Raw genomic sequence first — 26,784 nt, forward strand, 5'->3', positions numbered from 1 at the left:
TGGTCAGAAGTGACTGTGTGGGAGAGGTGAAATTGAGCAGACTCTGAAGGAACCCCTAGGTTTTGGTAAATAGGAAGCTGGGGATGAGGATGCCGGGGGCTTTAGAAAGAACACAGGCTGTTGAATCACACCTGGGTTCAAACCCTGGCTTGCTACTCCCTAGTTTGTGACCTTGTCAATTCCTTGATTTCTTTTTTCTTTTTCTTTTTTTAATTTTTGAGACAAGAGTCTCACGCTGTCACCCAGGCTGGAGTGCAGTGGTGTGATCATAGTTCACTGCAACCTCGAACTCCTGGGCTCAAGGGATCTTCCTGCCTCAACCTCCTGTGTAGCTGAGACTACAGGTGCGTGCCACCACACCCAGCGAATTTTTAAATTTTTTGTAGAGATTGGAGGGCATCAGGGGTGGTCTGGCTTAGTTGCCCAGGCTGGTCTCGATCTCCTGGGCTCAAGCCAGAGTGCTGGGATTACAGGTATAGGCCACAGTGCCCAGCCCAAATTCCTTGATATATTTGATACATTGAGCATAAATAACTAGCATAACTGAGGTGAGAACTAGAAATAAAATGTGTCAAACATCTGTCATGCTGATGTGCACGTAGAGGGACACAGTAGATGGCGGCGGTGGAAGGCATGGTAAAGCCTCATGCATGTGGCATTCCTGAATAAAGGGTGAAGTGACTCCTGAATAAAGGGTCAAATGACCTTGGCATGATTTGCTTGAGCTGGACAGAGTTCACCTGGATGGCCCGCTAAGAGGCTGAGAGTACAGGATCTGGACAGAGACAGGTTTGAGTCAAGATAATGAAGACTTTGACTTCCGGCTTCAGGAGTTTAAACCTCATCCTGTAGCCAGCCTATGGTGGTGACTACTGAGAGGATCAACCTGGAGAGAGAGGAGTTAGATTGTTGCATGGTCCAGGTGTGCAGTGTGACAGATCTATACCAGGCAGGTGTCAGGTGTTGGAAGGAGCAGAAGGGTCTGATATTAGAGTATGTGGGAGGCAAGGGAGAGGTGAGATTGAATGGTGAGTCCCAAAGACTGAATAGCTGTCAGTTATGGAGTGTGAAATTCAGAACAGATGTATAAGACTTTCAGATCATCATATCCTAGGTGGGAACAAGAACAGTTGGAAAGATTTATTGACATTTTTGATGAAAGATGCTATATAAGTGGAAAATAATGATGTTACCCAAATCTGTTTGTCTTTTAATTATTGTCTAATTATGCTTGTCACTTTACCTCTGTTTGTATATAAAGTTTGATTCCTTTGAAAGATGTGTCCCTTAATAAAATGAACATACCCTTGCCTCCGATTAGATATTATTGAACCCTTTGAGTCAATCCTGTAATATGAAGTATATATTCACTGATTGTTCACTACATGTTTATCCAGGAAGAAAAGCAATCAAGCAAAGTGTTTCTCTGACACAGAGATTGTGGTACTTACAGATATATTTACAATGGCCTTATTAATAAAACATCAGTCATAACATTGAAAGCAATGAATGACATCAGAGTCATTAAAGTATAGAAATCAAATAAATTTTAGTTCATCAAGTTCAGGGTGATATCCTGAGCTGAATGAGAGACTTCATAATGTTCTCAGTTCATGAATTGTAAACAGATGGTCCCCTAACATTTCAAAATGCTAATTAAGGTAGGTGGACTGAGTCAGATTAATCAAGTGTACCACATTGTAAATACTGTTATGTAGTTAGCAATCCTTGGCATCTTATTAAGTTCACCTTCTTTCAGGCTGGGCACAGTGGCTCATGCCTGTAATCCCAGCACTTTGGGAGGCCGAGGTGGGCAGATCACTTGAAGTCAGGAGTTCAAGACCAATCTGGCCAACATGGTGAAACCCTGTCTGTTGCGGGAAGTCAGGGACCCCAAATGGAGGGACTGGCTGGAACTGTGGCAGAAGAACATAAATTGTGAAGATTTCATGGACATTTATCAGTTCCCAAAATTAATACTTTTATAATTTCTTAGCCTGTCTTTACTGCAATCTCTGAACATAAATTGTGATGATTTCATGGACATTTATCACTTCTCTAATAATGCTCTTGTAATTTCTTATGCCTGTCTTTAATCTCTTAATCCCGTTATCTTCATAAGCTGAGAATGTATGTCACCTCAGGACCACTATTGTACAAATAGATTGTAAAACATGTGTTTGAACAATGTGAAATCAGTGCACCTTGAAAAAGAACAAAATAACAGTGATTTTCAGGGAACAAGGGAAGATAAACATAAGGTCTGACTGCCTGCAGGGTCGGGCAGAATAGAGCCATATTTTTCTTCTTGTACAGAGCCTATAAACAGACGTGCAAGTAAGAGGATATTGCTGAATTCTTTTCTGAGCAAGGAATACCCTGGGGAAGGAATGCATTCCTGGAGGGAGGTCTATAAATGGCCGTCCCGGGAATGTCTGTCTTATGCAGTTGAGATAAGGACTGAAATACACCCTGGTCTGCAGTACCCTCAGGCTTACTAGGATTGGGAAATTCCAGCCTGGTATATTTTGGTCAGACCAGTTCTCTGCTCTCAAACTCTGTTTCCTGTTAAGATGTTTATCAAGACAATACGTTCACAGCGGGACATAGACCCTCCTCAGTAATTCTAATTTTGCCTTTGCCTTGTGATCTTTATTGCCCTTTGAAGCATGTGATCTTTGTGACCTACTCCCTGTTCACACACCCCCTCCCCTTTTAAAATCCCTAATAAAAACCTGCTGGTTTTGCAGCTCAGGGTCATCACGGTCCTACCAATATGTGATGTCACTCCCGGAGGCCCAGCTGTAAAATATCTCTTTTTGTACTTTTTATTTCTCAGACCGGCCGATACTTAGGGAAAACAGAAAGAATCTATGTTGAAATATTGGGGGCTGGTTCCCCCAATACCCATCTCTACTAAAAATGCAAAAATTAGCCAGGTGTGGTGGTGTGTACCTATAGTCCCACATACTCAGGAGACTGAGACAGGAGAATCACTTGAACCTGGGAGGCAGAGGTTGCAGTGAGCTGAGATTGCCCCACTGCACTCCAGCCTGGGTGACAGAGCAAGATTGTCTTAAAAAAAAAAAGAATAAGAAAAAAGTTCACCTCCTTCCCCAAGGCAAAAGGAAGCCCCATGATTCTTAGGAAACTTGGCATGAGTAAAGCTTCTTGGGCATTTTACCCTTTGGGCATAAAATTCATGTTTCCAAATGATACTTCTGCACACCGGCAGTAGTTCCGTAATAGGCTAAGAGCAGGTGTCCCTGAGTGAAAGTTCTCACAGTCTTGTTGCATTGTTAAGGCTCTAGGTCAGGTACAGACCCATGGTTTGGTTGATTGCAATTCCTAGTAAAGAGAAAAAGAGCATCTAGCTTTGACGCTTTCGAGACTGCCTTCTATCCACCCCCTACACACACACTTGTTTGTTTGTTTGTTATTTCTGTTACTAAACTCATTTGGATTTTTTTTTCCACATATAATTGTAGTCATAGTTAGTACCTGGTTCAATGGAGTAGATAGGTGTAACCGTGGTACTTTCCTGCATTCAGGAGAATCTGGGATATCTTCATAAGTATGGCTTAGAGTGAGGGGAATGTGATTTGCTGTGTACATTGAGGGATTTCTCTTTTCAGTCCATAACAGACAGAAGGCATTGCACTCTTCAGGAAATCATCTTTAAGTCCTGCCATTTTGTTCATCATAGGTGAAAACTTTGCTCTTCTTTAGCCCCCTGATGGAAAGTACCAAGGCTGTGATAATAATTGGAGTTCAATTAGTATTGAGCCTGTAGAGGAGAGATGAGTGGAGATGGAATAAATTATGAATCATGTATTTATGAGGCAAAGTGCCTGATTTTCCATATGTAATGAACAGTGTTCTTTTAGGTAAGAACTCAGCTATCCTTGGCTTCAAATGATGCTTAAAAAAAAAAAAAAGTCCAAATTACATGAACCCAGCAACCCAGACAGAGGCTCACTTAATGTTGGTATGCAACAAGTGTATATGCATGTCATGACCAATTACACAGATTCATGAATGAACCATTCTTATGTGACATGAACTAAATCCAAAATCTCTCTATACAGTATTGTCACAGTGCTATATTTTTAAAAATTAATAAGAACCTAAACAGTATCTGTATTTAAGATAAAGCTCCTTTTCTTTTTTGATATTCCAAAGTCTCTGTTTCTCAGTATTTTATTTTCATGATTATAAAAACGCCACCTGCTTTAAAATCCCTGGCTTCCCCTTGTCTGCCTGGTCAGGTGTCGAGCCTCGCATGGCTTGCAGAGCCTGTTGCAGGTTGTCTGTGTTCTTCTGAGCCTTGTGCCTCCTCCCTTTAGGAATGTTTGCCATGCACCTCTTTTTTGCCCCAGTCCTCAATCATGCCTTGATTTAGAATGACCCATTTAGCCATTCTCAATTTTAGATACTCCAACTTTTAGTTTCCTAAGTACATATTCTAGTTTTTCCTTCTGCAGATACAGTGTGCTCCTTGCTAGGCGCTCAGCAGATTTTTGAGCCACCTCTAAGCCAATTATCACCTTCTCAGAAGCTTCTCAATGAAGCCCCCTGCTTACTTATTTCCTCCCCTTGGTTCCTATAGTACTCGTTACTTTTTTTTTTTTTTTAAACGAAGTCTCACTCTGTCACCTAGGCTGAAGTGCAGTGGCACAATCATGGCCCTGCAGCCTCAACCTCTTAGGTTCAAGAAATCCTCCCACCTCAGCCTTTCAAGTAGCTAGGACCACAGACACTACCACACGCAGCCTTTTTTTTTTTTTTTTTTTTGTAGAGATGGGGTCTCACTATTTTGCCCTAGCTGGTCTCAAACTGCTGGACTCAAGCAGTCCTCCTGCCTCAGCCTCCCAGAGTGCTGGGATTACAGGTGTAAGCCGCTGTGCCTGGCCTTGTTACGTTTTTTAATTCTGTATGCCTCCCTGCCCCAACAGTGACCTCTTAGGGCAGAGCTTATCATATTTCTCTGACTCCAGTTCTTTCAACACCCTACTTAGTTCACAAAAGATGCCCAGAAAAACATTTTCAAGTAGCAATTCTGTGTTTTAGGGGGCTTGGTTTGCAACCTCAGTTAATCAGTTCCATTAGCTATCATAAAGACAATTTGGTCTAAGTAAGTAAGCCTTAATTGTACTTTGTGTGCTTTTAGTTAAATTCAGCCTCATTGAGAAACATTGGCTTTCTAAATGACTATTATGTAATAAAACGAGGCATTAGCAATCTGGATCAACATGGTATTAGGATTTTGCTGCATTTTGCAGAATTCTAAATTGCATATTTTTGTATCTAAATCTTATGTATTCAGTTAAACAACAGATATTAATGCCTTGCTAGTACACCATGTGGATTTATGCTCTTTTTCAATGGCTCTTTTATATTCTAAAAACAAATATTTATGAGACAGTGTCATGAAAGTTTGGGAAACTTTAAAAATGTTAAAGAGCTGACAAAATGCATTACAGGTTGACATGCTAATGAAATTTAAGGGTTATTTTTCCTGCTAGAATTGAGCAATACTGTACATTAACATTTATCCATTGTGTATTTATAATGTTGTAGGTGCTATAAAGATAGTTTTGACAGCTCCTGCGTTTTTGTTAAGTTTTTTTGCATCCTATATTTTACTTTTTTGAAGTTTCACTTATAGTAAAGTATATACATCTTAAATGTACAGTTGGATAATTGTTAACTGTGTATATGCCCCGAGTAACTGCCACCTGGATCAATGTTATCGGGGCCCCACTGCTCCCTGGTGCCACCTCCTGGTAAATCGTTCTCCCTACCCCTACTTCCCCGCAAAGCGTAACCACTCTTCTCACCTCTGTAGCATGCTGATCATACAGCATCACATTTTTGTGTGTGGCTTCTTTCATTAAGTGTTACACACATGAGATTTGTCTGGGTTGTTTGTTAAACAGTTGTTCATTCCTTTTGTTGCATATAGTTTTTAACGACTTGTTGCTTAAATTTTATTTTGGTAAATAAGATTCATTATAAAGGGCCAGGCAGGATGGCTCATGCCTATAATTCCAGCATTTTGGGAGACCAAGATGGGCAGATCACATGAGGCCAGGAGTTCAAGACTACCCTGGCCAAGATGGCAAAACCTTATCTCTACTAAAAACACAAAAATTAGCCAGTCTTGGTGTTGCACGTCTGTAATCCCAGCTACTCGGGAAGCTGAAGCATGAGAATCACTTGAGCCTTGGAGGCGGAAGTTGCGGTGAACTGAGATCGCACCACTGCACTCTAGCCTGGGTGACACAGCAAGACTCTGTCTCAAAAAAATAAAAAATAAGATTCATTATAAAGAATAATATTCAGTTTGTGTTAGTTGGTCTGTGCTAATAATTTTATTAAGAAGACTATTGGCATTTTGCGTGTGGTTTGCCAGCCTTACAGACCTAGTAGTAACAGAACTGCTGCATATAAGAGCTGCAAGGCCCTTAGAGTTTGCAGAGTTCAGCGACTTTGCTTCTTCACGAGGACCTAAGGTTAATTTGATCCCAGGTGCCCCGAGTGATCGAGTTCAGTTGTCTTCTTGAGGTCGCTGTTGCTGTGTCACAATTCAAACTTGATTAGGTGGATGTCCGTAGTTAACAGGAAAGCAATCTTGGAAATTTAGAAATCCACCTGGGCATGGTGGTGCCTGCCTGTAGCCTCAGTTACCTAGGATGCAGAGGAAGGAAGATCACTTGAGTCCAGGAGTTGGAAGCCAGCCTGGGCAACAGAGCAAGACCTTGTCTCTAAAAGAAATTAAAAGAAAGAAGAAAATGTAGAAATCTGTAATTAGCAAGACTTGGAGTTTCAGTTATCTACAAATTTCATTCACTCATCTAGAATACTTCCCTTAGTGTCAATTAAATGAGGTGTTACTGACTGTTCATGGAACTTCATCTTTTATTAAAACCTATTCTTAAAAGGAAGGGGAAAATGTAACCAGTGCACATGTTTGCTATGGCACTTTCAGTTTTAGCGCACTGTCTTGAACTTTTGATGTTCCTAGATTTAGTTCTTTTAAAGCCCTGTGAAAACCACAAGGATTGTTCTCAGTATAGGAGGTCTTAGGGTAAGTTCTGAATCTGTGATCTCTGCAAGTGAAAGACCAATCCCTAATCTTATACCTTTCTGCTAAGGTCGTAATGATTCACAGGAAGTTTCATAGAAAGGATTTTGAAGGAGAGATTAGTAGACTCAGCAATGGAACATTAAATCCTTTATTGGCCAGGAAGTAACCACAGAACATTCTTCAGAATGTTAGAGACTTCCTTAAGTATGATTAACAAACATAGGGACAAGTGGCTTGTCTTTTTTCTAATTATAAAGCACTGTTTTTCAAACAGGATTATGGTCATGAAATAAATTTGATGAGTACCAACTATCACTTTATATACTTATATGGAAAAGCAGAAGGAACATCACAGCAAATAGTCATCTACCTTACCCAGATTCAACAATTTAAAATGTTATTTTCTTTGTGTGTGTTTGTAACCTGTTAAAAGTAAGTGATATGCAGACATCAGGGTACTTTGTTTCTTTTTTCTTTTCTTTATTTTATTTTTTATTTTTTGAGATCGGGTCTCACTCCATCACCCAGGATGGAGTGCAGAGGCATAATCTTGGTTCACTGCAACCTCTGCCTTCCAGGTTCAAGTGATTCTCCTGCCTCAGCCTCCCCAATTAGCTGGGATTACAGGCACGCACCACCATGCTCAGCCAATTTTTTAGGAGAGGTGGGGTTAGCCAGGCTGGTCTCGAACTTCTGACCTCATGTGATCCACCCACCTTGGCCCCCCACAGTGTTGGGATTACAGCATGAGCTACTGCACCCAGCCTTCTTTTTTGTTTTTTGAGACAGAGCCTCGCTCTGTTGCCCAGGCTGGAGTGTAGTGAGTACAGTGGCGCGATCTTGGCTCACTGCAGTCTCCGCCTCCCAGGTTCAAGTGATTCTCATGCCTCAGCACCCCCCTGAGTAACTGAGATTATAGGCATCTACCATCAAGCCCAGCTAATTTTTGTATTTTTAGTAGAGATGGGCTATCACCATGTTGGCCAGGCTGGTCTCGAACGCCTGGCCTCAAGTGATCTGCCCGCCTCAGCCTCCCAAAGTGCTGGGATTACAGGCATGAGCCACCAAGTCCAGCCAGGGCACTTTGTTTCTAACATGTATCTGCAAACAAGGACTATTTCTACATAACAAAATTAACAAAAGTAATTATAATTTCTAATATCCAGTTGTCCAGAAAATTAGGTAACTGTAAATACAGTTACATTGTGTGTAGTAAAGATAAGTAGTATTTTACGAAACTTGTGTTTTAATTAGGTGTGTGCATGTATACATGCACATACATGTGTATGTATATATTGGTAAACATGTATTTCTTTCTTGGACATCTCATTCAGAATTTGTTACGGCATAGAGAAATTGGTTTCGTATATAGGTATTTGCTGCTCAGTGATACTGTGCATTCTGTGCTGAGTGTCGTATGGCACCGAAGAAAGTGAATGCTTTCAGTAACTAGTAAAAAACCCAGCAAAGATGATAAAACAAGGAGGGACCCACCTAACAGTATACATAAGAGCCAGAATGGATCAGGAAGGAGAAGAAGTCCTTTGGAAGGGCCTCATGGAAGAGATCTTGAAGGAATGGTAGGATTTGGATATGACAGAGGCCTTGAGATGCTGTGTCCAGAAGGGAATGGTGTAAGTATTGAGGTGAAACAAAGTCCAGAAATGTGTTCATGTACCATAGTGCTGAGATCTGTTTGGTGGATGGTGACGGAAGGAGGAAGACATTGGAAGTTGAATAGGAAAAATTTACTCAGGGCTTAAGTACCAGCAAGGGGAGGAATCCAATCTCCTTATTGAAGGAAGAATCATTGAACATCTTAAGCAGTGTTTTAATGTGATGGAAGTGGGAGTTTAGAAGATCAGTGTAATGACTTCCTATAGACTAGATGGAAGGAATAGAACACTGAAAACAAGGAAACTCAGTTAAACTGTTGCCCTTGCTATAGGTGAGATAGGAAATGAGTATATGGATTAAGATAGATGGCCCTGCCGGGCGCGGTGGCTCACGCCTGTAATCCCAGCACTTTGGGAGGCCGAGGCGGGCGGATCACGAGGTCAGGAGATCGAGACCATCTTGGCTAACACGGTGAAACCCCGTCTCTACTAAAAAATACAAAAAACTAGCCGGGCGAGGTGGCGAGTGCCTGTAGTCCCAGCTACTCGGGAGGCTGAGGCAGGCGAATGGCGTGAACCCGGGAGGCGGAGCTTGCAGTGAGCTGAGATCCGGCCACTGCACTCCAGCCTGGGCGACAGAGCGAGACTCCATCTCAAAAAAAAAAAAAAAAAGGTAGATGGCCCTGAGGATAGCAAGGAAGGGTCAATCTAGAGAGAAACTACCACACCAAAAAACAAAACAAAACAAAACAAAAACAGGTAACAGTTATAAAGAAGAGATGAAGGAGAGAGAACATCAGTAAAATAATTATGCTGTTTATACCTAAGGTCATGGAATTAAGTATATAACCCAGTCCCCAAACCCCCCATATAATATCTGTAAAAACAAGCTTCCAAGCATAATTCATATTCATTCATTCATTTTCTCTCTCTCCCCCCACTCCTTTTTTTAGAGATGGGGTCTTGCTGTGTTACCCAGGCTGGCCTCCAACTCTTGGGCTCAAACGATCCTCCTGGCTCAGCTTCTTGCGTAGCTGGGGCCACAGGCACATGCCACTGTGCCTAGCCATGCCATAATACTCTCAAAAAGTAGGCTAAGGAGGCTTTTTAGAAGAAGTAGCAATTTATAATCATTAGATATGTCTTTCTAATACGATTTTCTCTTGTTTTGCTTAAAGACTTGGAGGTGGAAAATGTTAGACGTCTGTCTTGAGGGTCTTACTTCGGAGTCCTAGTTTTACTGAAAATAGCAACATAGAAGACACTTGACAATTATAAAAACATTAAGAGCTGGCTGTTGAGAATGTAAAGTTTAGTGATTTTACGTAAGGTACCTTTATACAAGTCAAATTAAATACTAGGTAAGACTGTAAAGCAGTATCTTAGGCTTTTGTATGGGGAGGGGGCGGTATCTTTTAAAAATTGTCTTTCCTGTTCAGGTTCATTGAAACTTGATTCTTACGGGACCTCCTGGTGTGAATTTGAGATCCTGTTCTCCACTCTCCACCCTCCTTTCTGCTGCAAGATACATAGACAAGCAGCAGTTTGTGTGCACACAAACACTCCATGCATGTGAGAGCAATGGGGACAATGATCGGCTTCTGTTGAAAGAGCTTAATGATGGTGACAGCAGCATCACTGTTCTTGGCTCTGGAGTTTTCTGAAGAACCGGCCTATCTGGGGTATGTTAGGTTTCATAAACCATGGCCAACACTTAATAGCATTTACTCTGTACAAGACCCCATCATGAATTCCTGTAATCCTCACAGTCACACTGTGAACTAGTAGATACTGCTGTCCTCATTTTACAGATGAGAAAATTAAGGCATAGAGAAAGTAACTTGCCGAAGATGAGGTAATTCACATGGCAGTGCTGAACCTAGGCAGTCTGGCTCTGAAATCTGTGCCTTGAACCACTGGCTTATGCTACCACACTGGAAGCACACCTTTATTTAGGATACATGGCTGTGGAATCAGAGCTTTCCCATGAGGTCTGAGCTGCCTGGTTGCTGCGAGTGTTGTGGGTGGGTCCTGGAAGTCTGTTGCTTGTGTTTTGGAAATATAGCCAACCCAAATATAGACTTAGGTTCTAAGAAGGGTCATGGTACCGTGTTTATCTTTAAAATCACAGCCCACTATTCTTTTTTTTTTTTTTTTTTTTTTTTTTGTCGTTTCTTTTATCCCAGATCACAAAACAGTATGATCTTAGAGGAGGACTGTTCTCTGCCTGAAACACGAATCTTTGGAGCCTTTAAACGTCTGTGACTGTGGGAGAAGAAAGCCTCCTCTTATTGATAGCAGAGCATTTAATGACCGTAGAACCTGCCGGAGCTTTAGCCAAAGAGGGAGTTTATGTATAAGCCGGCCTTGAGGATCTTTGGTAGTGGGTAAAACAGAAGTAACCCACATTTTTTATTATGCAAGATATCTTGGGATTTAAGCTCGTTTCTTTCCTATTTATGAATGTCAAATTGAGAACATCTCCAGTAATTGCCTTGTGGCACCAAGGAGTCTAAAGGAGTCTGTATTTGCTCTTCTGGTTTCTCTATCATACATATTTTTCACATTTGCAGTGTTTAATGGTAACACAATGGTTTGAGTAAACTAAGTAGATTTGAGGGGTTTTAGGGGTTATAGGTAACAGGTATATGTATGATAAATGGTTTGGCATACACAGAGCTCAAGAAAGGTAGGATATTCCTGGAGCCAGGTGCACCTGCGCTGGAATCACACAGCTCTGCCACTTACTAGCTTTGAATCACTTTTCTGAGAAGATGGGAGTTTTAATTCTAATATCAGATTCTTGAAAGGAAAAATAAAATAAGGTGCCAAAACCATTTAGAAAATTATTTGATGCTGATGAGTCCTCAGTAACTGGTGGCTTCTCTTTTCTGATAAACTTGAATGATCCTGGCAAGATTCTGTCCTCTCTTGAGCCATTCTTCTTGAGGCCTGCTTGTGTCCTTTAAACAAGTCGTTGCCTTCTTGGACTTTGGAGGGTGAAAGGACTCCTTCGTTTCTGTGTTCCTGTTCTATCAAATTGTGATTTCCTAAGGGACAAGAAACTACATTTCAGAACCTTGCTGCTGCATTAGAGAAATTATTTTATTTTCATTATTTATTTACTTTTTGAGACAGAGTCTCGCTCTGTCGTCCAGGCTGGAGTGCAGTGGCACGATCTTGGCTCACTGCAACCTCCACCTTCCAGGTTCAAGTGATTCTCCTGCCTCAGCCCCACTGAGTAGCTGAGATTATAGGCTTACACCACCACATCTGGCTAGTTTTTGTATTTTTAGTAGAGACGGGGTTTTGCCATGTTGGACCAGGCTGGTCTCAAACTCCTGACCTCAGGTGATCCACCCGCGTCCTCCCAGAGTGCTGGGATTACGGGCGTGATCCACTGCACCTGGCCTGAAAAATTATTTAAGACTGCTTCCTTATGTCATCACAAATAGTGGATTGAGTCAGAACATATGGGTGTGTCCAAAGGAGGAGGCACCTGAGCTGTCTGCCACAGTTACAATGGTCCCCCCAGGGAAAAGGTCCCTTAGGGAGGAAAGGATCACACCTGCATATTCTGAACGTGGGAGATCTTAATTTTTTTTTTTCTTTTTCTTTTTCTTTCTTAGAGACAGAGTCTGGCTTTGTCATCCAGGCTGGAGTGCAAGGGAGCAATCATAGTTCACTGCAGCCTGAAACTCCTGGGCTCAGTCAGTCCTCCTATCTCAGCCTCCTGAGTAGCTGGGACTACAGGCATGCCACCATGCCTGGCTTATTTTTTTATTTTTTATTTTTTGATAGGGATAGGGACTTACTATGTTGCCCAGGCTGGTCTCAAACTCCTGGGCTCAAGTGATTCTCCTGCCTCTGCCTCCCAAAGTGCTGGGATTATAAGCATGACCCACCATACCCGGCAATAGTTATCATTTGGTAATTGATCACCTATATTCTGCTTGGAGCAGTGAAGAGCCATGAAACACATCAGTTTCCTGTTTGACCTCTCACATGTGTCACAAGCCATGAACCATTCACAGTCCGGTCTGTTTTGAAAGCAACCCAACACAACCTCAGCTGCAGATTCTTCTTGATCTCATTGCAAACAGCTGAGCAAATGTAAACAACTAGGGCAGCCACTTGTCCCTAAACAACTGGCTGCCCTAGTTGGCTGCTAGTCAACAACTGATTCACTTAATAAGAACTAAGGTCCTATTGAGGAAAGAGTGTGGAGCAGACACAGGTGGCCTAGTAGATGATAGATGATCCTTCTCTCCAAGGAGGCATCCAAATGTTGGAGAAACAAATGTGTTATTCAAACACATGTCATACCTAGAAAAATAAGCACTGTATGAGGAATCAGTGCAAACAGGGGGAAGCACAAAGGAAGCAGTCAATACTAGCTGGGCGTGGGGGTGGGAGAACCTTTGTGAGAGAGACATTGTTTGACTTGGTCCTTGAAAGGTGAGTTGGGAAGGAGACCATGCTAGGGTGAGGAACAAACACAGAAATAGCAAAGTGCATGCAGTGTTCAGGTGTGACTGGCTCGTCACACACATGGAATAAGATGGAGGTTAAAAACTATACTTTAGTACAAATCCTGGGTCTGTGTCTTCTTAGCTGTCACCATAACTTTTTGATGCCTCCCACTTTCAAATCTGCAAGGCAGAGCTAATAACATGGAGATATGAGGATTAAAGGAGGGTGTATATAAAGGTCCAGCCTTACTCTAGGGGCTGTACATAGATGTGCTTAAAACATCATGATGGATGGATCTGCTGGAAAAGGACTAGGATAGGACCCTGATCAAGAGAGCCTTAAATTCTTTGTTAAGTATTTCACACTTCAGGGAACATTAAAGATCTTTGGGAAAGAACAGGGTATAATCTGACTTATCTTTTGAAAAGATGATTTTATTCAACTCAGGGAAATCAGAGTTTTTATGTTGATGGCCTCATTTGAAGGCTGAGCACAACTTCAAAGTAAGGCTGTTTTTCCATGCCAGAAATAAATGCTGTACCAAAATATTGATTGAATGTACTTTTCATGGACATTTTTTTTTAATTTAAGTGGAATGCTATATTATTTTGATACAACTAAAGGCAGCTTTTTAGTTCTAATTGCCGTTTGGTGATAATACTGCTGGCTTATATTAGAAAAATAAAACTGTGCAAAATTAGCTTCAGCATTGCAAAGGGAAAGAAATGACTGTTGATCAGTTTTTCTTCTACTCTTGAAAAGCTACTTATTTCTAAGCCTTGTCTGATAGCTAGTAGTAGTCTGATCCATTTATAAGAAAATTCTATACTGCAAATCATCCAGTATATATGTTTTTCCCCCCAGTATTTGTTATACTACCAAAAATAAATGAAACTCTCACCCTCAGAGAATAATTTAATTATGAGGCTTGCATACGCTTTGGGAATGCACTTTGGGGCTCCAGTACCAAACACTTATTTCCTGGCTTAGTCTTACATAGCAGCTTGTCAAAGGACATGAGCCAATTTGTGACCATGATGTGGCTTTCTCTGGATGCCCTAGGAATGGGGATGGGGAAGCAGTGGTGCAGGTTCATGAGCTGGGTATGTTTGACCACATTCCCCCTATGAAACATAGGAGTGCTGGTGTAGTGCTCATCTCCAGGCAAGATGACATACCTAGCCTCTTAATAAGCAGGTTAAAGTATACCCACCTCTTTCCACTAAGATGATGATTATGATAAGACACATGGAAGATAGAGTAATGCTAATATCCAAAAGTCAAAAAAGGAGGGGAAAACAAATAGGCCGATCACCAGATCTAACTGAGTGACTCTAAGTTTAATTCTGAATTTCCTAGCATCCAAGGCAAAAAGGGAAACAATTATTGTTATCTGATAGATAATACTGCACACCCTTGTTATATTCACTTATTTATCTAGGAAACTATACTTTAGGAGACAAATTACTTTCCCCGTTGTGCAGGGTGCCTATAGTGAACACAGCACGGTCTGAGAGAGCTCGTTCAGGCTGGAGATGCCAAAAGACTCTGCAAGACAGGCGCTGGATTTGTAACTCTTGTTTAGAAACTTACACTAAGTACAGGTCCCTTCCAAGAAGACCCACCGTGCGTGTTTTAGGGGTAAGTGAGGTGGTGAGTGAATGTGATGGGAAATGGAGAAGCCTGGGCCGCTGGGGCACGGCAGTAGGCAGACCCTCTGCTCCCAGGTGTGGCCTCTTTTCTCTGCTCTCTAAGGGCCTCCGAGACTCGTTTTTCCTGGGGGCGGTTCTCCTGGAGTAAACATGGTATTCCCACATCCCTTTCCTTGCTGGCTTCCCCTCTTCCTGGGAAGGTTCTACTGACAGACACTGCCAGAAACCTATGGGAATGAACAAGCATGGATGGGAAATTTTCCAGAACTGCCCCCAAAAGACCTTAAGTTTAGTGCCCAGCAGCTCTTGCTCATGCCTTTTCTCCTTCTCTTCTGAGTTAGGAACTAAAAGCTTCAGTGGACATTTGTTGTATGTTTAGTCCTAAAATTAGGCCTGGTTCTACCAGACACGGTGGCTCACGCCTGTAATCCCAACACTTTAGGAGGCTAAGGCGAGAGGATAGCTTGAGCCCAGGAGTTGAAGGTTGCAGTGAGCTAGTGATTGCATCATTGCACTCCAGCCTGGGTGACAGAGTGACCTTTTCTCTCTCTCTCTCTCTGTATGTGTGTGTGTGTGTGTGTGTATTTAATTTAAAAGGCATGGTTCTTAGTTCCCAGGCCTGGAGAGGTAAGGGGCAGATATTAAATGCATACTTCCCTTTCCCAAACTTGCTCATTTTCAAGGTACACGGGGTCCCCAGAGACTCCCTGCTTCTCTTAGAAGTTGCCTTTTTTGGGTGTTGCCTCATATCCCTCCACAATTTCCTCCCCAGGGACTGTGGCTGTCCTTGCCCTGCAATTGGTGCTCATGTAAGGTTGGTCTATTTTTTATCACCATAGCTTTCCCTTCTGCTTCTCAAAGGACATTCTTGCTGAATCTGGCCTTTCTCCCCCTTTAATTTAATTCTTACGTAGATTTAGTACGTAGAAATCTTTACCGGGTCAGACTAATTTTGTAAAGGGTTAGTTTGTATTTATTGGAAGTGTGATTTATAAACTATTTTGAAGAAAGATACATTTTTTAAGTGCATGTAACTCAAAGTAGATTACCACTGTTGCCTGGTAGAGGCTTAATGAGAAGATAATTATTTCTAATTACAGTATCAAGTGTTTGTGAGTGCTTGAGGATGCTTGAAGAATTTGTTTTTGAGAATCTTAAACACTGCCTAATCTCCTTTACACTCTTAATTTGCAGTGTCTGAAGAAAGGATTGGGTCATGAAAGATATGTGTATTCTAGCCTCTGTTCCAAATTATCCCTAATTTCAGAGTAACAAGATTTTACTTTACCTGCTCTCAGGAAATAGAATTCTTCTTCTTCTTCCCTTTTTTTTTTTGAGATGGAGCCTGTTGTCCAGGCTTGAATGCAGTGGCATAGTCTTGGCTCACTGCAACCTCTGCCTCCAATGTCCAAGTGATTCTCCTGCCTCAGCCTCCCGAGTAGCTGGGATTACAGGCACCTGCCACCATGCCTGGCTCTTTTTTTTTTTTTTTTTTCCTTTTTTCTTTTGAGACAGAGCCTTGCTTTATCACTCAGGCTGGAGTGTAGTGGTGCGATCTCTGCTCACTGCAACCTCCACCTCCCAGGTTCAAGCAATTCTCCTGCCTCAGGCTTTTGATTAGCTGGAATTACAGGTGCCTGCCAACATGCCCGACTAATTTTTGTGTTTTTATTAGAGACAGGATTTCGCCATGTTGGCCAGGCTTGTCTCGAACTCCTGAACTCAGGTGATCCGCCCACCTGGGCCTCCCAAAGTATTGAGATTACAGGCGTGAGCCACCGTGCCTGGCCGAAGATAATTATTTCTAATTACGGTATCAAGTGTTTGTGAGTGCTTGAGGATGCTTGAAGATTTTGTTTTTGAGAATCTTAAACACTGCCTAATCTCCTTTACACTATTAATTTGCAGTGTCTGGAGAAAGGATTGGGCCATCAAAGATATATGTATTCTAGCTCCTGTTCCGAATGATCCCTAATTCCAGGGTAATGAGATTTTACTTTACCTGCTCTCAGGAAATCGATTTTTTTTTTTTTAGCTGGAGCCTGTTGTCCAGGCTTGTATGCAGTGGCGCAATCTTGGCTCACTACAGCCTCTGCCTCCGGGGTCCAAGTGATTCTCCTGCCTCAGCCTCCTGAGTAGCTGGGATTACAGGCGCCTGCCACCATGCCCAGCTCTTTTTTTTTTTTTTTTTTTTTTTTTGCATTTTTAGTAGAGACAGGGTTTCACCATGTTGGCCAGGCTGGTCTCGAACTCCTGACCTCAAGTGATCCACCCGCCTCAGCCTCCCAAAGTACTTAGATTACAAGTGTGAGCCACTGCGCCTGGCCAGAAATGGAATTCTTGAGGCTACAGAATTTCTTTTGTCAGTGATGCCAAGAAAGGAAGAAGGGGGGATGGGAGGAATAAAACCTTTATGGCAAAACTACTGACTCAGTTCCCGTGCGGTACACGGTGCACTTATTTAAAGTCCAGAGTGTGCTATTGTCAGATTTGAACTATGAAAGGAAATGTTCCTTGTCTAAACAAATTAGAACAAACACTGTACTAAGACACTCTCCTAATAAAATGTCCTTCTGGATACCATATGAAGATCCTTAAGATTTTTTCTCTCCAGCACACCATGAGGAAAGTGCAGCTTTCTTCTAGCAAATGTAGGTATTGAATATTCTGTGTAGGTGTCCCATGAAGGTATTAATATGTTTCTGGTAACAGATGACAAGGAGCCTTATCCAGCCTCTGGAGTTATTTTTCCAGTATAGGTTAGCTCTGTTAGCAAGGATGCAGGGATCCGGTGGTTCAGTTAGCTTCCCTGGGTTCCCTGTTCACTGACTCTGACTAGACATTTTGCAAGTGCATGTCAAATGTGACCCCAGGATAGCAAGAGGGAGATGGACTAGTGGTGTCATATGTATATATTTAGAGACAGGGTCTCCCTGTGTTGCCCAGGCTGCCAGGCTGGAGTGCAGTGGCGCGATTCGTGCTCACTGCAGCCTCCGTCTCCCAGGCTCCTGACACTCCTGCCTCAACCTCCCAAGTAGTCAGGATTACAAGTGCACGCCACCATGCCTGGCTCATTTTGGGTTTGTTTGTTTCTTTTGGTAGAGACAGGGTTTCATCTTGTTGTCCAGGCTGGTTTCGAACTCCTGGGCTCAAGCAATATCCCCTCCCAAAATGCTGAGATGACAGGTGTGAGCCACCGCACCCAGCCACTGTATCTTATGTATTTCTTTTTTCTTCTTCTTCTTACGAGGAAACACCAATTTTAATTTAAAGAAAAAAAAATCAGAAATTGTGAGAATAATAGAGTAAGACAAGTCCTGAAAAAGAGCTCTGCGTCTTGATGGTCATTATTTATTGGAAGAACTTTAGAAAAATTACAATGCCATTTAGCTTAAGAAGTTGTGAATTATCTGCAAATCAATTCATTTCAGGAGTGGGAGAATCCCCAGAATTATTTCTTAATATCAGAATGTATGCAGGTTTCTCTTTTGAATGTCTTACACATTTAGAAAGGATACTGTACAAAGTCTCCTATTTTCCATACAGGACAAATGGTTTCAGCCAACTGTCAGTGGAGGGGCAACCAGCACAACCATCTCCCTGCACAAACAGCATTGGAATATTCTGCTTCCTTGATATATGTATCTCTTCATATGTTTCTTCATCAGTTTCTATAGTAGTCACAGTTTCTTCCTCCTCTTCCAAGATCATATTTAAATGTTGATCATAAGCATGTGATCTGCCTTGAAGCTCTCAGTCATTTCTCATTTGCACATAAACTCGCTCATCTAGGCTGAGCCCGATAACCTCCAGGGGCTCCTCTCCAGCGTTGGTAGTTTGTTGCTGGTCCGCGTCGTCTGACATGTTTCAAACCCTGCACCCTCTCCCGCCTCTCACGAGAACACGCGAGCACCTCCAGTCTCTGGAAGCGTGAGGACACAACCCTTCTAGTTTGTGATAGAAAAGCTCCTGTTCTTTTGGGAGAACACACAAAGGTACCCCACTGTGGGGCCATGCTGAGCGGTACCTGCGTCTCCCAGCTGTATCAGCCAGTATAGAGAAGGGCGCCCTCCCTTCCCTCCAGGCAGATCAGGGTTTTTCTGCTGTTTGCCTTTTCCCACGTGGGCAGGTATGAACCCCTCACTCCTTAGGCCCTTAGGGACAGGGGTTCTTTCTTCAGAGGTCCTTTTTCTTTTATTTTTATCTTCTGCTTTTATCTCATTCTCTCTCTCAGTGATTGTAAGTGCGTAGGCGTTATTCCAATACAAGCAGCAAGCTTTTTTTTACCTTCATAAAGTTATTTGGACCAAATCACTGTTTATGTTTTAGAATATGGACCCAAGTGGATCACTTGAAGCCAGGAGTTCAGGACCAGCCTGGCCAACATGGTGAAAGCCTGTCTCTTCTAAAAACAAAAAAAAATTAGCTGGGCATGGTGGCACTAACCTGTAATCTCAGCTTCTCGAGAGGCTGAGACAGGGGAATTGCTTGAACATGGGAGGTTGCAGTGACCCAAGATCGCGACACTGCACTCCAGCCTGGGTGGCAGAGAGATACTCTGTCTCAAAAAAAAAAAAAAAAAAAAAAAAAAAAAAAAGTGTATTTTATAGACCATATCAAACCTGATTGGTGTGGCTCCAGGAAGCCACACCAGTGCTGTGGACACAAAGTTACATCCATGATTATTTCAAGTTCAGCCTGAGGGAGAATTTTCTGACAGAGTAGTCTAAACCAAGCCCAGATTATCCATACAATGGGTGACCATGTTAAGGGCATTGCAGAGGTTCTCACAGGATCTGGGGCTGAGCTGGTACAAATCTTGCTAAGTCTTGCATATTTCATAAGCCTGAGTTGAGCCCCACCTAAGCTATTTATTATTCATGGACTTCAAGAAACATACCCTTTACAAGACTTGGGTTTTTCATAAAAGCCTTGGTGTGAAGAATATATGAATGCATTAAAAAATCTTTAGTGCAGTGCCTGACTCACAATAAAAGTATTCAGTCATTGTTAGGCAGGTAGGCACTGGAGACAGACAGCCTGAATTTCCAGCCTGGCTCTGCCGGTTACTGGCTGTGTGCCCCCAGGCAATTTACTTAACTTCTCTGTGACTAGTTTATAAAACAGTAATAATAGTAGAACCTACCTCAGAGAGTTTTTAACAATTAAGAAAGGTACTAAACGTGTCACTAACATGATATTTTACCTCCTGGTCTTGTAATAGGATTATACTTCCCTGTCCCCTAGAAGTTAGGTAGGGTCAGTGTAATGAGTGGAGGAAGTGTCTCTTTTAGAGAATGCCCAGATGATAGAGGCCCCACTGTAACCTGGGTCTCCCCACTGACTCACAGCCAACTTTTTAGCATTTGCACGGAATAAGCCTTTTCTTTTATAGCCACTGAGGTTTTGACTTTAATACGATGGCAAAGCCTAGCACATCCTGGGTGGCATATCATAGGAGCAGCCTAGACCAGGGGTTTCCAATCTTGTAGCATCCCTGAGCTACAATGGAATAAGAACTGTCTTGGGCAACACATAAAATACACTAACACTGACAATAGCTGATGAGCTTAAAAAAACAAAAGTATCACACTGGCTAAGTGTGGTCGCTAACACCTGCAATCCCAGCAGTTTGGGAGGCCAATGCGGGCAGATCACCTGAGGTCAGGAGTTCGAGACCAGCCTGGCCAACATTGTGAAACTCCATCTCTACTAAAAATACAAAAATTAGCTGGGTGTGGTGGCATGTGCCTTAGTTCCAGCTACTCGGGAGGCTGAGGCAGGAGAATCACTTGAACCCAGGAGGCGGAGGTTGCAGTGAGCTGAGATTCCGCCACTGCACTCCAACCTGGGTGATGGGGTGAGACTGTCTCAAAAAACAAACAAACAAAAAGTCTCATACTGATTTTAAAAAGTTTACGAATTTGTGTTGGGCTACATTCAAAGCCATGCTGGGTCATGGGTTGGACAAGGTTTGCCTAGACTCTAGACCTGAAATGGAGTTCAGCTAAAATGATTAATAGTTAAAAATGTCAGTGATACTGACTTACATACCAAGGCCACGAAGACTTGTAAAAGCCTTCAAGTATTGAACATGTAGGTCCTTGTGGACCTGTGCATAAATCTTCACTCACATGTACTTGGGAATACCTGTTGCCTTGGAAATGCCAGCCCATTTGAAGGATCTGACCCTTTTCTTATAATGCCTGAGGCTCAAACAGCCTGTCTTTAAGCAAAGGTTCATTGTATTCAGCCTTGAGACTAAGCAGGCAGTTGTCATCTGTCACATTGTTCTGATAACTCTGCATCCCTACACATTCTGGCTACTCTGTGGCTTCTAGAACCTCAGAGGACTCACTCCTGCCACAGTCCCTGTAATTCCGGGGTCCACAGGAGGCCCCCATTCTAGTTCTGTTTGATGGAGGGTTGAGTGGCATGCCTCTGTGTTGGTACCCTTCCCTTTTGGTTCATCTCCCTCTGGAGCTTTAGCGGGTTAATACAGAGTGTGTTGGGAGATAGCCTTCCGTGAATCCTGCACGGTGTGTCCAAGCCATGCTGGTGATGACCGAGTTGCTGTGCCTGCGTCCAGTGAGTAAGGTGATCTAGCTTGGTGTGTTGTACTGGAGGCCGGGTTCATTGCAGAGGTGGCGCAGGGTTAGATTTTGACGTCTGTCCAGGACTCAGGCTTTTCCTCAGCCTTTGTTCCAGAGCATTGGGGTGACAGTGGAAATGTCGCCGCTGCCGGAAAGAAAACACAATTAGGAATGGCGTTTCAGTAGGCGGTTCTGCCTTTCATCTAAAGTAGTAACAGCCAAGTATTCTGGAAGAATTGAAAGAGTCTAGTAGTCATTCTTAAAAGCAAAATCTTTTCTGCCAAAACAGTAATACGTTTTATTTTTTAAAAACTTGAAAATACAAAAGAATGCCGCCCCATAACCCCACAGTGCAAAGGTCAGCACTGTTAACACTTCGGAGTTTGTTTCCCTTTCAGTTTTTACATACATTTTTAAATGAAATTGAATTTAGGTACATTTTAGAATGGAATTGAAATGATAACAGTAATAAACATTTGTTGAAACCATTCAGTGTGCCAGGAGGTCACACTTGAAGAGGTGAACAGTTTACATACATTTTCTCATTTATTCCTCACAACTCTTTGAAGAGTCATTATCTCCATTTTCAGAAGAGAAACTGAGGCACAGAGAGGCTAAGTCATTTTTCCAAAGTCACACAGCTCTTAAGAGTGGTGCCAAGATGGAAACCAAAGCAGTCTGTTTCCAGAGCCCTTGGTCTTCTTATGATACAGTAATGTCTCACAGTAATGATAGCTTGGATTACATTTGATGGAGTTGTGCAGTGTTAGTTCTGAATTGTCTGGTTCTGTCTCCTTGTTCTATAGATTCAGAAATGGAAGCCCATAGAGGTGACTCAATTTACCCAAGAAAACATACCTAGTAAATGTCAGCACCCAAACAGGAACACAGTGTCCTGATCCACACAGTGTACATTGAGTCTAGATAATCAGAAACCTTTGTCCTCCCTATGTCCTAACCCTGAAACCAAGCTGCACTGTGTAGTGTATTATATAGGGTCAGTGCCAAGTCTGGATTAAACGAAGGGTGGAGGACTCTGACAGCTTTCTTCTAGCACTCACACGTAATTTCAGTTTGTGTTCAGGGAATTTACAGGCATCTAACAACAATGGGTACAGCTGTCTCTCAATTATCCCATGCGGTGCTAGGGTTATAAAAGGGCAAAAGGAGCAGCCTGTAATAGTTCCAACTTTATACCCTCATCAAACATTTTTAACTGAGATTTGCTGACAAGCAGTAAGATTGATTGATTTGGGGCTTTAAATGCTGTTGCTTTCTCCAACCTGGATTCTTGAGAACATGCCAAGCATTGTTAAATCGTAAAGTAAGTCAAAAGTCATTTGGCCATTTGTGCATATCCTGTGCGTACAAGGCTGTCCTGTAACGAGAGGTCTGTGAGAGCATGAGGCTTTGCTTGAGACTCAGAGTTGGATGACCAGCCCTGGTGCAGTTGAGAATTAAAGGAGTAAGAACAGGTGTTGACTTACTGCTCGGTTTGGTAAGGTAAAGGATGAAAACCTTTCTACCTCTAGATGTTGTTGTGGACTTCTCAATAGAGAATGCCAACCAGATTTTAAATAACTTAGTCTCGTCTTATCTGTGAGCTCCAGGAGGGCGAAGATAAGTTCTTATGAAACTCACAAACAGTGCTGAGTGAAAAATGATAAGAATACATGTATACAACAGGCAAAACTAATATATGCTGTTTGAAGTGAGGATCATGGTTGCCCCTGGAGGTGGAGGTGATGTCGTTGTGATTGAAGGAGGACACAAGGGAGGCTTCTGTTTTATTTCTTTTCTTTTTTTTTGAGACGGAGTCTCACTGTGTCACCGAGGCTGGAGTGCAGTGGGGTAATCTCGGCTCACTGCAAGCTCCGCCTCCCGGGTTCACACCATTCTCCTGCCTCAGCCTCCCAAGTAGCTGGGACTACAGGCGCCCGCCACCTCGTCTGGCTAATTTTTTGTATTTTTAGTAGAGACGGGGTTTCACTGTGTTAGCCAGAATGGTCTCGATCTCCTGAACTTGTGATCCACCTTCCTTGGCCTCCCGAAGTACTGGGATTACAGGCGTGAGCCACCGCGCCCCGCCTGTTCTATTTCTTTAACTGGCTGCTGGTCACACATTGTGTTCAGTTTGCAAAAATTCATCGAGTACTTATTTCACTTTGTACTTATTTAATGTGCTCTTTTTCTGAGTATAAATTGTGCTTCAATTAAAGTTTAAAAGACCTTATTTGTATTTGTGTATCTTGTTGCACATTGATACTTGGAAAAAAATCTGTTTAGTTGAATCGGTTTCAAATGGTGCCGGATTTATTATCCAGGTATTGGGAAACTGTCTTCACCTGGAATTGTCAGGCCTATGCCAGCACAACCTCTGAGGTTATTTTTTGGCTCAATGGAAATGTGTCTTAAATGATTCCAGGGTAGACTCCTTGCAATAAAGAATGATGGCACTTTGGTTCAGTAGACAACCATTTACTGACAGCCTCCTACGAGAGTACTAGAACTTCAAGTTGGCTACAGCTATGACATCATGCCTCCCCAAAGGAACTTGCAGTCTACAGGGGGTTAAAGTGCATGGGTGGTGATCAAAGGAGGAGTCAGGAAGTGCCACAAGACAAGCACAGAGCAACAGGCATGTCACAGAATGGAGAGGGGGCGTTCCACCAGAACTAGGAAAAGCTTCATGGCAGAAGGGGCATTTGAAATGGGTTTGTTTGTTTGTTTGTTTAAGACGCTGTCTCACTCTGTCACCCAGGCTGGAGTGCAATGGCGCCATCTTGGCTCACTGCAACCTCCACCTCCTGAGTTCAACCGATTCTCCTGCCTCAGCCTCCCGGGTAGCTGGGACTACAGGCGTGCGCCACCACGCCTGGCTAATTTTTTTGTATTTTTAGTAGAGACAGGGTTTCATCATATTAGCCAGAATGGTCTCGATCTCCTGACCTCATGATCCGCCCGCCTCAGCCTCCCAAAGTGCTGGAATTACAGGTGTGAGCCACCGTGCCTGGCCCTTGAAATGGGTTTTAAAGGATATGTAGGATTTCGATAAACATAACTAAATGGGTGGCAGGCATTGTGAATATCATGCATATGAGAAAATCCATAGAAAATTCATATACATTCTGGGAATGTAGGTTGTATGATTCACTTAAGATATTCTTAAGATAGGCCTGAAAGGTGGGCATAAGGCCCTTCCTAATGCCTGCTAAATGGAATCATATGCCAGGTTATATTATTTCATTTAGTAGCCATTAGAAAGCCAAAGGAAGTTTCTAAGACATAGAGTAGCATGATCAGATATAATATCTCCAGTAAAATCAAATTTCTAGCCTCAGTGATTGTACAGTTACCATTAATTACCTATCTGCCCAAAATAAACATTTTCTAAGTTTCGTGCATTCTCTGTTGCTATAATTTGAACCTGTTCCTGTTTGGGTCCACTAATGAGCCACAGGTACATAGATTCCTTGAGCTTCCTGTGGTCGACCCTCTAGGATTTAAAGAGTATTGTATACCTTCTTTATTCCCTATCCCCATCCTTCCCTCTTGACCAAGTGAAGTCACAACTTTTTTATCCTTTTTTCATATATCCTGTTTTCCAGTCTTGTAGCGATTGGGCATTTGTGTCCTTCCAGCTTTTCCTATATGGTGCTTCTCTGCCAGATAAAGCAACCAGTGTCTGTAATTAATGACAACATTGTGCATTGGAAAAGAGAGGCTAAGAGCTAATGCTAACGAATGTTTGTAAGTTGTGGAGGAAGCCTGACCCGCCCATCTGGGATGGTGTCCCACTGTGCTGCTGTGCTCCCTCCTCTGGAATAGAGCACTGGGCAGGATTTATTATGTGGTGAAGTGTTAATACCCGTTGCTGGATATGGTCCATATTCGAGTCTGGGTCACTCAGTGCATTAGTCTGTTCTCACATTGCTATAAAGAAATACCCGAGTCCTGATACTTTATAAGAAAAGAGGTTTAATTGGCTCACGGTTCTGCAGGCTGTACAGGAAGCATGGCTTCATCTGCTCCTGGGGATGCTGCAGGGAGCTTTTACTCATGGTGGAAGGCAGAGCAGGAGCAGGCACTTCCCACGGCGAAAGCAGGAGGATGCGGGCAAGAGAGGGGAGGTGCTACACACTTTTAAACAACCAGATCTCACGAGGATTCACTACCATGAGAACAGCAGCAGAGGGATGATGCTAAACCATTCATGAGAAATCCGTCCCCATGATTCAATCACCTCCCACCAGGCCCCACCTCCAACACTGGGGATTGGAACAGTTGAACATGAGATTTGGATAGGGACACAGATCCACATCGTATCACTGAGTGTGAGATTCATTAATTTTTTACTAATTTTTTTGCTATCAGCCCACTAATTCCTTAAAATAAGGTAACATACTGAATATTGTCTTGCTTCTCATTTGATTTCTATTAAGACTGTATATCAGGTCATTATTCTAATCAAAGGGATATTGACAAATGAGATGCTTCAGTTTGGATCTTAAGAATTGTTTGTAGGTTGTGTTTGAACTCTACAAAGAGCTGTTTTTCATCCTCCGGGGATATCAACAATGGAGTGACCTGACATGGAAAGAGGATTACAGTTAGGATGACTTGGATTCAAATCCTGGCCTTACCCCTCGGTTTCTACATGTTTATGAATCTAGCATCTTCTTTGTCTGGCATGGTAATGAAGCGAGACAAGCCATGAGAGACATCCATGGACCTGGCATATGATCTGCTTCTGCCTTTTCCTTTTAGAGCACAAACTTGCCACCCGCTTCACTGGGAAACTCAACGCTGCCTTGCAGTTCTTTTCCCTAAATGGCTCTTGAGTGAGAAAGCTGTTTTATGTGGTCTGAGTTTTATCATTATTTTATTATTATTACTTTGAGACAGAGTCTCACTCTCTTGCCCAGTCTAGATAGAGTACACTGGTGTGATATCGGCTCACTGCAACCTCCACCTTCCAGGTTCAAGTGATTTTCCTGCCTCAGCCTCCCGAGTAGCTAGGCTCACAGGTGCCTGCCACCACGCCCGACTAATTTTGTATTTTTAGTAGAGATGGAGTTTCACTATGTGAGCCAGGCTGGTCTCAAACTCCTGACCTCAGGTGATCCACCTGTCTGGGCCTCCCAAAGTGCTGGGATTACAAGTGTGAGCCACTTCAGCCAGCACCCCCCCCTTTTTTTTTTCTTTTTAATATCACTGTGGTGTGGTTTGGGGTTGTTTCCATATATAAATACTGTTGTATTACCCAGTTATTAAAGTTAATCTTATACCGTATTATTCTATCATATCTATTTAATGATTCCATTAAGAAAATAATATTCTTGTTTGATGGATGTACCTGC

General features: G+C 42.6%; 1 protein-coding gene and 1 pseudogene across 14 annotated transcripts in view; one reads left to right on the forward strand and one right to left on the reverse strand.

Annotated features, from left to right (window-relative positions):
* Positions 1-26,784, forward strand: part of LOC105483690 (transmembrane and coiled-coil domain family 3) — a 308,537-nt gene that overhangs the window by 267,609 nt on the left and 14,144 nt on the right. The window contains exon 1 of one of the 14 annotated variants that reach the window (XM_011744674.3): positions 21,877-22,927. The exons of 12 other annotated variants lie outside the window; for them this stretch is intronic. The gene's annotated coding sequence lies outside the window, so the exon portion shown is untranslated. Of the gene's footprint in view, positions 1-21,876; positions 22,928-26,784 lie in introns of those variants that run through there. One more of the 14 variants, XM_011744678.3, reaches the window with a different exon arrangement.
* Positions 18,389-18,695, reverse strand: LOC139356679 (U6 snRNA-associated Sm-like protein LSm3 pseudogene; annotated as a pseudogene).

This window comes from Macaca nemestrina, chromosome 10 (assembly GCF_043159975.1).
Source record: "Macaca nemestrina isolate mMacNem1 chromosome 10, mMacNem.hap1, whole genome shotgun sequence".
Classification (NCBI taxonomy): Eukaryota; Metazoa; Chordata; class Mammalia; order Primates; family Cercopithecidae; genus Macaca; species Macaca nemestrina.